Source organism: Astyanax mexicanus, chromosome 1 (assembly GCF_023375975.1).
Source record: "Astyanax mexicanus isolate ESR-SI-001 chromosome 1, AstMex3_surface, whole genome shotgun sequence".
Lineage (NCBI taxonomy): Eukaryota > Metazoa > Chordata > Actinopteri > Characiformes > Acestrorhamphidae > Astyanax > Astyanax mexicanus.
In genome coordinates, this window is record NC_064408.1 from 70,918,921 (window position 1) to 70,936,891 (window position 17,971).

The following is a 17,971-nucleotide window of genomic DNA, read 5'->3' on the forward strand; positions in this document are numbered from 1 at the left end:
ACTAAATGTGATTGAAGATCACATTCCTTACTGTAATTTAAATATACAGCGGTTGGACAATGAAACTAAAACTGAAGGTTTCATGGCTAAGTTGGAGCAGCCTGGTGGCAAATCTTCATTAATTACACATTGTACCAGTAAGAGCAGAGTGTGAAGGTTCAATTGTTAGGGTAAGAGCACAGTTTTGCTCAAAATATTGCAATGCACACAACATTATGGGTGACATATCATTCAAAGTACAAAAGAGGACAAATTGTTGGTGCACGTCTTGCTGGCACATCTGTGACCAAGACAGCAAATCTTTGTGATGTATCAAGAGCCACGGTATCCAGGGTAATGTCAGCATACCACCAAGAAGGACCAACCACATCCAACGGGATTAACTGTGGACGCTGTAAAAGGAAGCTGTCTGAAAGGGATGTTTGGGAGCTAACCCAGATTGTATCCAAAAAAACATAAAACCTCGGCTGCCCAAATCACGGCAGAATTCATTGTGCACCTCAACTCTCCTGTTTCCACCAGAACTGTCCGTCGATACAATACATTTTTGTGGTCTAAAAGCAGGTGTTTCAGTGTCATTGTCCAACCCCTGTATTTTGACACCTTTCAGTTTTACCATGTTAAGATTACAATGCTTTTTAAGTCCACTTCATCACCATCATTTCAGGACTTCCTTGTTCTACCAGTCCTTTTATGAATAAAGAGTGTACCTGTGTGTTTTTTCTTCTTTTTAAAAATACTACACACAATCTCAGGGTATATGACTAATGTCTCTATTGGTTATATTCTTCGTTTTTAGATCCATAATAGCTCATTGACTTTCACTGGCACAGCTCTTGCCCTCATGTTGAATAAAAGCAATTAATGACTCCAAACAACAATGGCCATTACAGACCCTATAATAGCTTTTTTGACTTCTATTAACACAGCTCTTGTCCTTCAACCATGTTTTAAAGCTTAGAACAAGCCTAGGTATCTTATGCCTGCAGTAATGAAGCAATGAAATACACCTGTATAATTATAAACACCTAAAATACATAAATTACTTTAAATAAAGTACACTTCAATTAAAACCTGGAATTTTCTGAAATATATTTTTTGACTGTCAATGTTAAAGCATTAACGCTCGCAAAATGTTTTGGAATCTGTAAGCAGTTATTAAGGCAAGTTAAGTTTGACCCCAACTTCTGCTGTAATCTGCCCCACCCCTGCCCAGCTGATCAATCTGGCGCTTATAAACATGCGGCAGTGGATCCTGGGCTGCCTGCTGTTGCTTGTGCTGCTGCTGGTTGTGCTGTTGGTGTGGTGTGCGTGTGGATGACCTCGCCTGCTTCTGTGTGAGCTGTGGTGCACAGCTGCTCACTGTGTTGGGAATCAGCCTCAAGCGCCACTGAGCCTCCATGAAACCCTTAGAGGGCAGCAGGGGCAGCGGGGCAGCAGGGAGTGGAGGAAGCGCATGTCTGCATGGGTCCCATTCACATGGCCCGCACCTGCAGCACCAAGCTGTGCATGTGTTACACACGAGACTCACCCATATCCCCTTAACAGGCAAGGACCACTAAATCTAGAGGATTTCAAGCGTTACATAAAAAGCTTGATAAGGAACAATACTGAAAAACATAATTGCAATTTTAACCCATTTATGCCCAATTTTTTCCCAGACATGCAAATATGCAAATCATGTGTTATTAGTAACCCTTTGAAATAATCAAGAATTATTTCCTCCAAAAAAATGAGAAAAGTAGATGAAAAAGTGTGTTTTATTACCGGTCACAATTGTGGGATGATTGTGGGATTGTGGGATGATATGCGTATTCTCAATGAAAGGTTGCTCAAATAGTTTTTTTGTTGAAATAAGGGCCTTCTGACAGCAATCAACTGAAACAGAATACTTGATCAGGAACTTGGGACTTTCCACACCATAGGAACACTAAGACCCGTGGCAAAATATGTTCAAAATATGTTAACCTTGTTTAATTATTTCAAATACAAATTGCAACAGCATCACTTTAGTGTAACATGTATTGAAACATTTATTTGTAAACATTTTAAATTGTACTTTACTGCAAATCTTTTAATGTTGGTATAATATTTTAGTACAACATTTACAACTAAATAAATTACAGTCAAATACTTCATTCAAAACTTCAGGAACGATGTAAACTGTTGTGTATACTATTAGTAACCAGTGTTGGGCACGTTACTTTGAAAAAGTAATTAGTTATAGTTAGTAGTTACTTCTCCGAAAAGGAAACTGATTTACTAACTTACTAAGTTACTCCACTATAAAAGTAACTAGTTGCCAGTAAAAGTAACTACTGGGTTACTTTTGTTACTTGCCTCCATAACTAGGTAGGCACCTGAGCGAAGTGCTTGATTCTGTTCAACAATCAGTCAGACATTGTATTACAGTAACTTAGAAAATAAAGTTCCCAGATATGGTAATCCATATCTGACCCATCACTATCACAATCACTTATAATAGCATCTTTCTCATTTTGAGGTATGATAGCAACGTTGCATGCCTAAAATTAGTCATCCTAAAATAAAAATATATATAGGTAAGATGCAACAAGAAATTTGTTTGTATATTTAGTATGTGTGCATCTAGATACAACATTCTATCCCACCGGTCACAATTGTGACTGTTTACATGTTTACTCATTCTGCAAACACACCAAAGACATTTGACTAATTACGAATGCATATATCATAACTAAACAACTTCGAGAGCATGTGTACAAAAATATTTGTTTCTATGTTTATTTTAACATACTTTACCAGCCTTTTATTTGGGAGCTTTGAGGCAGCCATCCTCTTCTCAAGATGCAACCAGGAAGTAAACAGCTCTGGTCATGTGACAATTTACTCAAAACATTTGATACTGCCCACATTTAATTGAAACATTGTAATATTTCAATATTTCCTTATAGAGTATTGGGAAATTAACCAGTAACATTTTTAGAGGCTTATAATTAAAAAACTTTTTTTGGTCACAATTGTGACCGATGGGTTGAAATGGGTTAATAGACAATATTTAAAAGAATTGAAGTAAATCTGCTAACGTCAAAATATAATAAACAAAATCAAAAAATATTTTCCTGAATATAAATCAAACATTTAATTTTCTCCGAACCTTTAGTTTCATTATGCTTGTCTAACTTTTATGTCCATTTTCAAACGTGCAGAATTTAGGGTGATTCCTGTTACTGATCTGGAATTTTTAGAGTAGAGAGAAAACAGGCAGCTTCTCCAAATGTCCTGTAGGAGATTTCAAAGCCCTCAAATTCTCAGAATGTAAATACAGTGCCCTCCATAATTATTGGCACCCCTGGTTAAGATGTGTTCTTTAGCTTCTAATAAATTGAGTTTTTTTTTTTTTTAAATAATACAGGATCACGATGGAAAAAAGAATAAAATAAACAACCTTTAACTCAAGTGAATTTTAGAAGAAATAGAAAAAAATAATAATTCTTCATAAAATCACCTGTTCCACAATTATGGGCACCCCTAACAATTCTAAGTAAATAAATGTAATTAAAGTATTTCTGTCACTTCTACAGTAGTTTACGAAGTTGATCAGAGTATGTAGGAACATTTAATTAGTAATTCACAACTTCCTGTTTTCCTGGGGTATAAATATGATGTGACACAGAGGCCATTTCTCTTCAACATGAGAAAAACAAAGGAACATACCATTCAAGTGAGGCAGATGTGTTTTGACCTTCACAAGTCAGGCAATGGCTACAAGAAAATCGCTACTCGCCTACACCTGTCCATATCTACTGTCAGAGGAATTATTAAGAAGTTTAAAACAACTGGAACAGTGGTAAACAAGCCTGGACGAGGACACAAGTTTATTTTGCCACCACGCACAGTGAGGAGGATGATAAGAGAAATAAAAAGTTCTCCAAAGCTCACTGTTACAGAATTGCAACAAATGGTAGCGTCTTGGGGTCACAAAGTCTCCAAAACAACCATCAGGCGCTGTCTGTGTTGTCAACAAGCTGTTTGGGAGGCAGAAAACCTTTTCTCACTCACAATCATAAATGCAAACGTTTGGAGTTTGCTAAGCAGTACTGGGACTTCAACTGGGACCGTGTGCTTTGGTCAGATGAAACAAAGATAGAGCTTTTTGGCAACAAATGCTCTAAGTGGGTCTGGCGTAACACAAGAGCTGAGTATGCAGAAAAACACCTCATGCCCACTGTGAAAAATGGTGGAGGATCAGTGATGCTAATAGGGGTGCTAATAATTGTGGCACACATGATTTGATAGTAAAGGTTGAGTTAAAGGTTGGATTTTACTCTTTTTTCCATCGTGTATTATTTAGAAAAAAAACTCAATTTATTAGAAGCTAAAGGGCACATCTTAACCAGGGGTGCCAATAATTGGAGCGCACTGTAAGTTATTTGCCTGCAGAAAAAATAGTTTTGTATCACCTTCACCTGTACCCTGTATACGGGACAAAGCATATTAAAAAGATATTTGCAAGGTACAGGGGTGTGCACATGTCTGAGCTCCAGAAAACTTTACAACCAAGCTTAGATGCTTACAATAAAAAAAAAAGTTTCCTCTGTCCAATTTGTCATGCATTCTTTATTGCAACACTCTACATTGCCTTTATCTTCCCTCAAACATACAAGGATATACTAATATTTCAAATAACACCACTAGCATAAATATAAGTGCATTTTACATTTCTTACATTCTTTTATTTCCATTTAATATCCACTATAAACAAGTACGAATATTCACAGTTAATCACAGACTATTGTCATGATTAATCGCATTACATTTTTTAATTGATTGACACCACTAACATATGCATATATATGTATATATTCCAAAACTGGTAAAATGGCAGTGGCATTGCTATTTCTGCTGCAGTGTAAGCGCTCCAGCTAGTCCGTGTCTCAAACAAGCTTGTATAGAGAATGCTGCTTAGAATACGCTCATCCGGCTGGGCCTGTCACATTGAGGTGCATTCATCAGCATAGCAACAAGGAGCATGTGAAATTTATTCTACTGGTGCGGTGCGGTGGAAAACTGATCAAAACCTGCAGCAGAAACAGACATACACCTGTAGGCAGGTTTGAATGCATCAATAATGAACCAAATTTGGAAAAGTGGATTGAGCTTTGCAGGTACGATGACAATAGAATGATCCCTTAAATTACTAAAAAATAATGGGTCTTCAACTTGGTCATTGAACTATTATTTTGTGCTGACAACTGAAAAAATGAAATAAAAAAATAGAAATAACTTAATTTTTATTATTAAATTTAAATCCCATTAAGTGTACATGTGTGTGATATTACAATGACAATAGAATGTTTGTTGCACATTAGTGCTGTAGTGGATTAAACAGAGGATTCCTGCATCGCTTGGACACACACACACACACACACACACACACACACACACACACACACACTACCCCCACTTTATGGTCTATAAGGAACTTCAACCCCCAGAACACTCTAAAAGCCTTGGAGTTATCTTTTTCAAACAGCCTTAAATTTCAAAATGACATTTCCTGACTATTTCTTCACTCAGCCTCGCTCGAGAACCCTAAATGCAAGTCAGGGTAAACATTTTTAAATTCTTTTTTGACATTCCTTCAGACGCTGTCAGTCGTAAATCTGGATTTAGGACCGTTAATGTTTAAACATCTGGAACTGTGCACAATTGTGGTTTTGCCAACAGCACAATCACCAGGACAAGGACGGGACTACGGGACTTGAGAGAGGGTTCAAAACTTAATGAATGCCTTGGAAATTGTAAATTCACCAAATATATTATACCAATTTAGGGGTTTGTGCTTTCTGCAACCACTTAGAAATAAGATTCATGAAGTTAAAATGAATGCTCTTAGCTTGGAAATTACATTCCCAACACCAACTTCACCAACTTCCCCCACGGTCGTAAATTCCGACGACAGCCGCTTATCTAAACACAGCAGAGGGAGAGGAATTTCTCACTGAGAAGATTTTGCTTAAAATACATATATATTGACTATATAAAAAAGGTGTTTTATAGAATGTTTACTAGATAATGGTATATGTGTCTGGTATATGGTATATGTGTTTGGATGTGTCCTGATTAAATTCTCCTACACATTCAAGTCTGAATCAACAAGGTTTAACTAGCATTTGATAATTTAGCTTTATTTGGTTATCAGTGGTTTAACCATGTATTATCTTTTAAGTGATTTAATTGGGTTTAAATAATAACATGACTCTTGATCTCTTTCTGACAGAGTACCATCCATCATTGTATTCCTAAGATTATCTTGAGTATTACAAAACTGTTTGTGGGCAAAATATATATATATTACATTTATTGTGATTCAATTGTAAGATTGTGTTTCCTGAATTTATCATCACAAACTGATATGCTGAAAAATGTATTTTGATCCACTGTTTAGTTGAGTTTTCTTTTGGTTTGGTCTATTAGAAACATAGACCACTAGCTGAAGCATGTTGACCATGTGAGGAGGGGGGGTTTATGGCCCTTTGTGAATCCCCACCAAAGTTTGAAATTGCTCCTAGACCAATCAAAACACAGACATTTGGGCCACAGGGCCAATCATAGCTCAGGGGCCAAACAGGCCACAGAGACTAATAGGTTAAACTGGGCAGACACAGTTCAGTTTCCAGTTTTAGAGTTGCCAGTTGAGTTTAGGCAGTTCAGTTCAGTTTGGAGTTGGAGGAGAAGCAGTTAGAGAAGGAGTGGGAGAAGGAGTTGGAGAAGATGAGTTGAGGAAAACAGTTAGAGGAGAGAGGTTAGGGGGCCAGAGATGGAGAAAGGATAGACTGTTAGTGTAGTCATCTTAAGTTAGTTTTCTTAGACTAGTGCATTTAATCTTCAAGTATATTAATATTAGCTATCCTAGTTTAAATAACTAAGCTATTTTATGATCTACGGAGTTCTTCTACTCGCCAAGATAGTTAATATAGTTCAGTAAACCAACTAGACCAACCGACAGATCACCGAGAGGGTACGCCAGCCGAGCCAGCTCCAGGAAGGCTTTCCCTGTGCAGAGACTAAAGTGGGTGTCGACCCGGTGCGCCGCTGACCCACAGAGCACCATCTTTACCCTGCGGATGGGTCCACACTGGACCTTCTAGGGGTGCAGGATGTCAGCCGAACAAGAGGTTTAAACAGCGGACCGAACCGATGGGGACCCCCTTTGTAGACGTCTCAGAGTAAGGCAGTTTGGGTATTTCTCTCAGTAATTGGTGTTTTGGTTGGTCAAGTCTAGTTTGGTTATTGTTCTTAACTCTCTTCTTAGTATAGATTCATTTTTAGTTATTTGGCGAAAGGGATGATCTTTGTAGGCCGTAAAATATCTTACTTATCTACTTATTTTAGTGTTCTCATTTGATTAGTTTGACCTCATTACATTTAGACCCTTACTTAGAAATATTCACTTAATAGTTCTATTAATCTCTATTCCTTTCATGTCAGCATTATAACGTGTTTGTTCTTTTATTTCTCATTTATTATTCTACACTATGATTTGATATATAATGGCTACATTATGACTTTTTAATTAATTATTTACTCATATCTGTGTGATTTAATAAAATACTTTTATTTTACAAAACCTGTAATTTCAGTGTGTTTTTCTGGATAACTTGGTTATGAAAATTTCTGTCACCTGTAGAAACCACACCCTGAGATGTCTTGTGTTATTAATTAATTTGATTAATTAATTTATTAATTAATCTAATTAAATTAATTTAATAACTGGCGCCCAATTAAAAATATTTCAACATCTCAATTAGCACCAGGTATTAGACCACTGAGCCCGCTACATAATTGGCGCCCAACGTGGGGCAGGATTATATTCTTATTGGTTCTCCGCCGCGAGACCAGAATATATACACATTTCATAACCAGTTCCAGAAAATAGCGCTGTAAGTTGCAGAATAAAGTGTATTTTGTTGTTATTATTAAATGCGTTAGCTGCTGGCTAGCTGGCCTAGCTGGAGTTAACTGCATAAACCCAGCGTGTTAGAAACACACGTGTTTTTGTTTACAATTCAGGACTGGACAGTCCCCTGTCTGTGTCACGCGCACAGTCCCCCGCTGTGTGTGCGTCGCCCGCACGGTCCCCTGTGTGTCTGTATAACGTGTACAGTTGTGTGTGTGTGGTACGTGAGCGCTCTTGAAAACATTACTCTTATTTGTAAAATAAGCTTGGTTGACACACCGCCGTGTGTGGGTAACCTTAAACCCGGGTGTATATACGTGTATATACGTGTGTACTTACATAAAGTTCGAACTGTTTCCGGTAAAATAGACATATTTTGCCAGTGTTGATCTGATAAGGCCTTCGCGCAGCCCTGAGTCGCGGATCTCCGGCTCATCGACTCCGCGCTCCAGTTAAAACTGCCGGTTTTTGCGCGAAATCCGTAAAATCCTGCAGTACTGGACACTTCCACGTGCGTAAAAGAGTAGCTAACTTTTACGTAACACCACCCTGAGTGGCAGGAAGTTTATTGTGTGCGTGATTAAACTAACCACGCCAGGATGTAAATCCTCTTTGCTCATCTTGTGAAGTGTGTTGCTGCTGTGTTAAACTTTCGGACAGCCGTGTCCTTCTCCTCTGCTATTCACAGTCGACTGAGTCAGTCAAATCTGCTGACCAGGTCCCAGACCCAAGGGGCGGTCCTTAACGTGGCATCATCAGTGGGCGTGACCACTCCCACCAGTCGGCCTCTGCCACCATCTGGTGGACAGCCTGACTATTTACACTCAAACTCAAAGGGTGTTTTACTACCCCTCACCACTAGGGGGGGTACACTGCCACATCGCCATCTGGTGTTTGATTTGGTTAACTGCATACAGTGCAGAAAGGTGCATTTCATTTGTTTGACCACCAGAGGGAGCCACTTAGCCATATAGCTGTGTCGCCACCTGGTGTTGTATTTGTGTAATTGCTATCATCCTGTAGAGTGCATTTAGAGTTTCTGTCGCCAGAGGGTGCCAATTTCAAACAAACTTTTTGTTAAGTTAATAAAGGGAATTTGCATTGTGGTTGGGTTAAATGGTATGTGAATAAGTAAACAAATAACTGCATTCATTTAATCGGTTAATATTAAATAGTTAAATTTAAGTTTCAGGTCTGCTCTCTCAAACATTACTCTTTATGTTACATTGAACCAAGCTAAATAGCTATCTCCATTGGGTAACTAATCACAACATAAAATAATTAACTGGTCATTTTAATCAATTTGATTAAGTAAAGTTAATTAAATTTTTGTTAATTAATTATTTTCAATTTAATTCAACCATCTTCAAATAAATTAAGCTTAATTATTGATCGATTAAGATCAATTATTAATAACTGATTGAAATTAATTAATTAATTAACCATTAAAAAAAAAAAAAAAAAAAAAAAACTATCCAGTTATCAGTTACTCAACCATATACCCAGCACACCTGTGCTTAATACATAGTTAAATTCTCCCATCCTGTACATAGTTAATAACTATACCCATATTTAGATTTAGACATTGTGTATAGTGCCCTACAGTTATTAAACTGTTCACTAGCATCACTGACAACAAATCTAACTATTCTTTTAAAATTAATCTACTAATTGTAACCTTAGGTCGCCCACTTTTAACAGATTTTCTTCTTAGAAAAGGCACAATGCTAATTGACTCGAACATAAAATAAACTTGTTTGTCATCAAAATTGTTTGATTCCACGTGCTTTACGTAAATCAAAATGTGTGCCACCGAAAAAGCTCTTTTAGAGCTTACAGCTGGTCTACCCCCAGGACTTACCATCCCAGTCCAACAAATGGACAGTGGGGGTCTCCATGCACTAATTGCCAAAAGCCTCAATGAGTGTGTATCTAAAATCCTTGAGGGCAAGCAACAAGTGGATCCGATTTCCCTAATACTGTGGAAACAACTGCTGTTGTCACAGGATCAACTTGCTGCTTCCTCCAAAACCATTCAAAATCTCCAAGCAGAGATTGTGACTTTAAATGATAAAGTTGCAGACCTAGAGAACAAAACTGTACAGTCTGAAATGAACCAAAGAGACCTCAAAACCGAAGTGCAGCTGCTTCAAAAGGAAGCCAACATAGCTACCCAACTTGCAGCTCAGTCACAGGAAAAACTAAAACATGCTATTGCAAAACAGGTTGAGCTAGAAACTGAATTAGCACATGCTAACAATGCAGTAAAATTAACTCGAGACCAAACAGAGTTAACATTTGAGCTGATGATGGAGGGAGACTCTCCCATCAATCCAGCTGGTAAATCAGGAACCCCTGGGGTTCCGGATCTTAAGCAACAACCATCCACAAATACATTCCCTCTAGTCTCCCTTAAAGGTGCTGAAGCGCCAGTAGAACCAAGGTTCACTCAGCGTTCCCAGCCATATGGGACCTCTGTGCTACCTCAAGCACCCTCTGATAGAGATTTGGACAAAATTGCGCGTAACATCCCACGCTTTGAACCAGAACCGGACGGTTCTAATGATGTCCACCAGTATCTTCGCGACATTGACTTCTTCTTACGCCGTTTCCCCAAGGCCACGGTAGATGATAAAATCTACCTCATTAAGGTGTCCTCTAGTTGGGAAGTTGGACGTTTCATTGAGCGCCAACCACCCCAGGTTAAGAGAGACTATCCTGCTCTTTGCAAGGCTTTGGAGAATGAGTTCTCCAACCACCTTGTTCAAACCGGCCTTGCTGCAGCTCTTGCAATAAAGCAGAGTCGCCAGGAAACACCCCTACAGTACTATCACCGCCTCAGGCACGCTTATTTCGGCTATAGAAATGAGCCTGGAATGGAGGAAGAGGAAGTTTTCAAAACATTGTTCGTGAGAAACCTCCATCCCTCCACCAGTCACTCTTTTGGAGTCGCAGCCTGCCCTCGTACGCTAACAAGCCGGCAGCTGCGTGATTTGGCTCTCAGAGGATTTGCTAAGTTCCAACAAAACATTAATAAAAAATCAGAGTCAAATGACGTCCTGATAATTAATGAGCAGTCCTCCCACGTCAAGCAAAAAGGGGCACACAAGGCTCCAATGCCACCTAAGACCCAGTTAAACCACAAAAACCAGAGAGTGTTCCACTCTTGGCGTCGCTCGTCCCTACATTGGGCCAAGCAAAGTGACCAAAAGCCCTCCTATCGAAGGAAAGGTAGGATAAAACGCAGTTGGAATGGCACACACTCACAGCACCATGCTCGAGCACAGAGCTCCAGCAAACTTCAATCTCCGCTCAGGAGAAAGAGCCCAAAGCACCACAAACGTTGGTGTCCACCTAAAGGGCACAAGCATGAGAGATATCCAACTAACCTGAGCACTAAAGACGGCAGTCTGCTCAGACAATTTCGTGACGAAATACGCAAGCAGGACAATGCTGAATCTGAATTCTTGCCAATTGTCCAAGCTCCTGATCAACCTGCTTGGGGGGGTGCGAAATCCATCCACCCCAATGCAGCCTGGGTTGTACAGCCAGACGCTGAAAACAACCACACTGAGGAAGCTCCTTCCCTCAGCCTGGAGGACCCAACACCTAAACAATTCTTGGGTTTCTTAACCGAGAAAGGTTCAACACCAAAATTCTACCTAGCCACCTGGCTGGAAGATGTGTTCGGGTATGAAGCTCTTTTGGACACGGGGTCAGACATTTCTTTAATGTCAAATTCACTTTTTGACCAGGTGAGGGCGACAGCCCGCCGAAAGAACAAAGAGATACCTCTGAAAAAGTGTGCTCTTCACCTTCAACCATATTCGCACACTGGTATCACTCTGCATTCTGCAGCCCTGGTGCACGTTGCCATCGGTCCAATGAGCCTCACCCATCCAATTCACATTTCTCCATTGGAGAACGTCCCATTGCTCTTTGGCAAAGACCTCCTTGACCGGTTCAAACCATTGATTGACTTTCAGCATCGTAGAATCTGGGCACAGGTTTGCGAACCCCTGCCCTGTCCTAAGGCACAGGATAGAGTTCAATGCTATCATGTTGCTAGCAACATTGAGCCACACAAGCTCATTGAGCCTTCAAATTCCACGGAAATCAATGAGAAGCTCACAGTCAGGATTCTGAAACCACCATCTTCAGAGTCCCCTAGCATGACTCTAAAACAAAACACCTGTTCATGGGCATTGACTCCCTCTACGGCTGTAGATGAGTACAACCCAAAAGCTGGAAAGTCATTCACTCTTAACACAACGGTCAACGGTGAAATCTTTGTTCCATGGGCTGACAAGTCAGCTGTTCACAGACCACCTGCAGGTTCTTTGCCACGGACTAACTGTGATCCTCTGTTCGTGCACCAAAAGGATTGTTCTCTTCGTGTTCCTGCACCAGTGGTTCCAGACAAACACAGTCCCTTGGATTCTTATGAATGTAAAAACATTCCCACCATCTACACAGATGGATGTGCTTTTCGGAATGCTCAGATCAAATGGAAAGTTAACATGACAATTGGTGCATGTGGCAACACTTTTTTCAGAACACTGGCATTTCAACTTGATCCACTTGCCACTTACTGTGCGTCTTTCAGGATGCTCAAGGGCCTGTTTGTTTATGCCCCAGATACACACGCTTCATCTTCATTCGTGGTGCCTCAGCGCCATGGGGGGGAGAGCCTGGCCCAGGCCCTCGATCACCCATGGGTGGACCACAAAATGATGGGGGAAACACACCAAGCATTCCCACAATTGACATATCTGCCACTTGTTGGAGAAAGGCTAGTGTGTTTTCATCCCCAATCTTCAGAAGATCTGTGTGGTATATGGCCAATTCCACAAATGGATTGGGTCGAAAGACTCATGAAATTTGTTCGAAGGAACAAACATCGCATCACTGTGGCAGGTGCATTTGCCAGATGGAGGGGACGTCCCCCAGACCCTATTGAAATGGCTCAGGCCACAACTTTTTCGCTGAACCACACTTTCTCAGGTGTTGGTATATCTCACCGTTCTAGCGGAGAACTGCGGAAACACCCAAAACTGGGAAAAAGCACGCTTGGATACCAACCATTGTGCTACACTGCTGAGAAGCTACTGGTGAGGTCCCAGCACAGCACTGGCAAAACAATTCGCGAGCTCAGGTCTCATTGGTTTGGTCCTCATGCAGGGGCAGACAAACTGCCTCGCATCTGGAACCAAATCCCGCATCGTCAGTGTTTTATTAAACCGATTCTCAAACAAGTTCACTGTAACCCAATTAAACTATGCAAAAGCCCCATGGGACAAGTCGGGACCAATAATGCCCTAGGTTAAATCATAATACGGGGCTAAATACCTACACACACTGAGTGTTCATTGTCCACCATTTTCTGGCCTGACGCAATTGTTAAATTGAGAACGTACCACACATTCATTGTCTGGAACTCACCTATCCGAGTAGCATAACCCACAACAAATTGGATATTTTGTTAAACCTAGAGTTTGAATCACCATTTCAAACCATTAGCATAGCAGTATAATAAATACGTGGAGAAGGGGGGGTGCCAATTTTTTTTTTTCTCCTCTCTTCAGGTGCCCAAAACATATTTTGTTTCCCTTCTGACTACGTTTGCTCCGCTATATTGTTCTCAATTGTTGACTAAGTAGTGGCTAATTATTGAAGCATACCTTATGGGTAGGTTGTCTTGATAAAGTTATAAAGGAACAAATAGCTAGCAAACTATTTGTGACCCTTTCATATGCTTGTTGCCACACTATCACATTAAATTAACTATTCTATTCAGAACCAAAAGCCAATAGCTACAACAAAAAAAAAAAACTGATCATCAGAGAAATTGTATATCCATTAGACCAAAAACTCTGTCAGCGACCTTGTAGTAGATTGTTTTAAGAAAGCATGACCAACAAGACACCAATTGCATGAAAGATGTACCCTAACATGCTCTGTCTACAGAAATCCACGTTGACATCGACCGATGACCCAACGTCCAGTGGCCCATCGATCGATGGGGGGGGAATGTAGTGGATTAAACAGAGGATTCCTGCATCGCTTGGACACACACACACACACACACACACACACACACACACACTACCCCCACTTTATGGTCTATAAGGAACTTCAACCCCCAGAACACTCTAAAAGCCTTGGAGTTATCTTTTTCAAACAGCCTTAAATTTCAAAATGACATTTCCTGACTATTTCTTCACTCAGCCTCGCTCGAGAACCCTAAATGCAAGTCAGGGTAAACATTTTTAAATTCTTTTTTGACATTCCTTCAGACGCTGTCAGTCGTAAATCTGGATTTAGGACCGTTAATGTTTAAACATCTGGAACTGTGCACAATTGTGGTTTTGCCAACAGCACAATCACCAGGACAAGGACGGGACTACGGGACTTGAGAGAGGGTTCAAAACTTAATGAATGCCTTGGAAATTGTAAATTCACCAAATATATTATACCAATTTAGGGGTTTGTGCTTTCTGCAACCACTTAGAAATAAGATTCATGAAGTTAAAATGAATGCTCTTAGCTTGGAAATTACATTCCCAACACCAACTTCACCAACTTCCCCCACGGTCGTAAATTCCGACGACAGCCGCTTATCTAAACACAGCAGAGGGAGAGGAATTTCTCACTGAGAAGATTTTGCTTAAAATACATATATATTGACTATATAAAAAAGGTGTTTTATAGAATGTTTACTAGATAATGGTATATGTGTCTGGTATATGGTATATGTGTTTGGATGTGTCCTGATTAAATTCTCCTACACATTCAAGTCTGAATCAACAAGGTTTAACTAGCATTTGATAATTTAGCTTTATTTGGTTATCAGTGGTTTAACCATGTATTATCTTTTAAGTGATTTAATTGGGTTTAAATAATAACATGACTCTTGATCTCTTTCTGACAGAGTACCATCCATCATTGTATTCCTAAGATTATCTTGAGTATTACAAAACTGTTTGTGGGCAAAATATATATATATTACATTTATTGTGATTCAATTGTAAGATTGTGTTTCCTGAATTTATCATCACAAACTGATATGCTGAAAAATGTATTTTGATCCACTGTTTAGTTGAGTTTTCTTTTGGTTTGGTCTATTAGAAACATAGACCACTAGCTGAAGCATGTTGACCATGTGAGGAGGGGGGGTTTATGGCCCTTTGTGAATCCCCACCAAAGTTTGAAATTGCTCCTAGACCAATCAAAACACAGACATTTGGGCCACAGGGCCAATCATAGCTCAGGGGCCAAACAGGCCACAGAGACTAATAGGTTAAACTGGGCAGACACAGTTCAGTTTCCAGTTTTAGAGTTGCCAGTTGAGTTTAGGCAGTTCAGTTCAGTTTGGAGTTGGAGGAGAAGCAGTTAGAGAAGGAGTGGGAGAAGGAGTTGGAGAAGATGAGTTGAGGAAAACAGTTAGAGGAGAGAGGTTAGGGGGCCAGAGATGGAGAAAGGATAGACTGTTAGTGTAGTCATCTTAAGTTAGTTTTCTTAGACTAGTGCATTTAATCTTCAAGTATATTAATATTAGCTATCCTAGTTTAAATAACTAAGCTATTTTATGATCTACGGAGTTCTTCTACTCGCCAAGATAGTTAATATAGTTCAGTAAACCAACTAGACCAACCGACAGATCACCGAGAGGGTACGCCAGCCGAGCCAGCTCCAGGAAGGCTTTCCCTGTGCAGAGACTAAAGTGGGTGTCGACCCGGTGCGCCGCTGACCCACAGAGCACCATCTTTACCCTGCGGATGGGTCCACACTGGACCTTCTAGGGGTGCAGGATGTCAGCCGAACAAGAGGTTTAAACAGCGGACCGAACCGATGGGGACCCCCTTTGTAGACGTCTCAGAGTAAGGCAGTTTGGGTATTTCTCTCAGTAATTGGTGTTTTGGTTGGTCAAGTCTAGTTTGGTTATTGTTCTTAACTCTCTTCTTAGTATAGATTCATTTTTAGTTATTTGGCGAAAGGGATGATCTTTGTAGGCCGTAAAATATCTTACTTATCTACTTATTTTAGTGTTCTCATTTGATTAGTTTGACCTCATTACATTTAGACCCTTACTTAGAAATATTCACTTAATAGTTCTATTAATCTCTATTCCTTTCATGTCAGCATTATAACGTGTTTGTTCTTTTATTTCTCATTTATTATTCTACACTATGATTTGATATATAATGGCTACATTATGACTTTTTAATTAATTATTTACTCATATCTGTGTGATTTAATAAAATACTTTTATTTTACAAAACCTGTAATTTCAGTGTGTTTTTCTGGATAACTTGGTTATGAAAATTTCTGTCACCTGTAGAAACCACACCCTGAGATGTCTTGTGTTATTAATTAATTTGATTAATTAATTTATTAATTAATCTAATTAAATTAATTTAATAACTGGCGCCCAATTAAAAATATTTCAACATCTCAATTAGCACCAGGTATTAGACCACTGAGCCCGCTACAGTGCACAGCAGTGTAAGCTAAAGAAATGTCTAAGTTTGTACACAAATCTCTGGTTTCAGTTCAGACATGCAATATCTTACAACTGTCCAGGCATTAATGTGATATTAATGCATTCTGAGAGAGATCCTCTAAAATACTAAAAAATAATGGGTCCTTCAAAAGTTATTTGGACCCACTAATTGATCAGAGTGTCATTTTAAAAATCATTTTAAAATACTTTGAATTTCATTGATTCAGTCAGTGCAAATGACTTAGTTTGGCAGTAGCTTCAAAATAAATGAAGTAATGATCAATAGAGCATTTGATTCAACGCCTGACGGGGTTTATAATTAGTCAATAAGCAGAATCAGCTGTAATAGAGCAGGTTCCCAGAACTGAACAGAGAAACTAAAAACCTCTAGTCAGATTTTAAACTTTTCTTGGAGTTATTTCTATTAACTATAGTTATCATGCATGGATTTCCCAAAATTTAATAGTATTCAATAATAGCAGAAAACAGACATGAATTTAAATTGGGAAGTATTTTCACCTTAAATTAATAATGTTTAGAACTGGTTTACGATATGTTTCTTTACAGTCATTAGTGTAGCAATATTAATAAGTTTATGCTATAAGCTAAACAGCCCTGTTGAAATTACATTTTGTTAATATGCTATGCAAAAAAATAATAATTCTACTAATAACATGGCATTTCATTTAATTTCCAAATTTAAGATATTGGGAAATGTCATGCATGCTATAAAGGACAGAAGTGTACTCTCTGTATAGAGTTGTACTTTATTGTTTTAATAAAAAATATATATATTTTGACCAGAAGAACTATGTATTTGATTGATCATGAATGGCAAAGTAATAATAAACTATAAATCTACACTCATTTGGTTAGAAGTGATAAGTTAAGGATAAATTAAGCTTCAAAGGTGTACTTTCACTAAAATCCACTAGCTAGTAAAAAAATTCCTCAGAAATACAAGTTGATTAGAGAGATGTTAGGTTGTCTACGTCAACCAGTGATTTCATGGCCTCGCCCACCCCGGCTCAAGACCGCCCACTGACATAGCTGAACATTTTTTCCCCAGCTAGTTAGCATTAGCTATCTTGTGTAAGTTACTGTAGGTATAAATTGGATCTCTGGTTGATTCCAAGTTTTACCAAGACCGTATGCTGCGGTGGGCAGCCTACGCTCGACTCTGATGTTAAGTGAAGTTTAAGGGTTAACTTTACCTAGCTCTCAGTCCTGTATCTTCTATCTATAACTAAGGCTGAACCTCTAACTACTGAAAACATTTTATCCTTTGAGTTTTAGAGCTGTAAAATTGACTGTGGGGGAAAACAGGTAGGCGTTCTCTGCTGCAGTGCTGTTAGCCAATCAGAGGCAATATATTTTGCATGTATGAATATTCAAGAGCAAGAGCCAAAACCTGTCTTTCTTCAGAGACCTCTAATATAGTGGCTAAATGGAAACACCTGAGCCTTTCTTTTTCCACAAAAAACGGCTCACATGGCTTTCATTCATACTAGAGACAACGACTACAC

At 39.2% G+C, this 17,971-nt stretch overlaps 1 protein-coding gene across 1 annotated transcript in view; it reads right to left on the bottom strand.

Moving 5' to 3' along the window:
* The window catches only part of fndc4a (fibronectin type III domain containing 4a), a 65,003-nt gene that overhangs the window by 18,851 nt on the left and 28,181 nt on the right, over window positions 1–17,971 (bottom strand). The window lies entirely within an intron of this gene.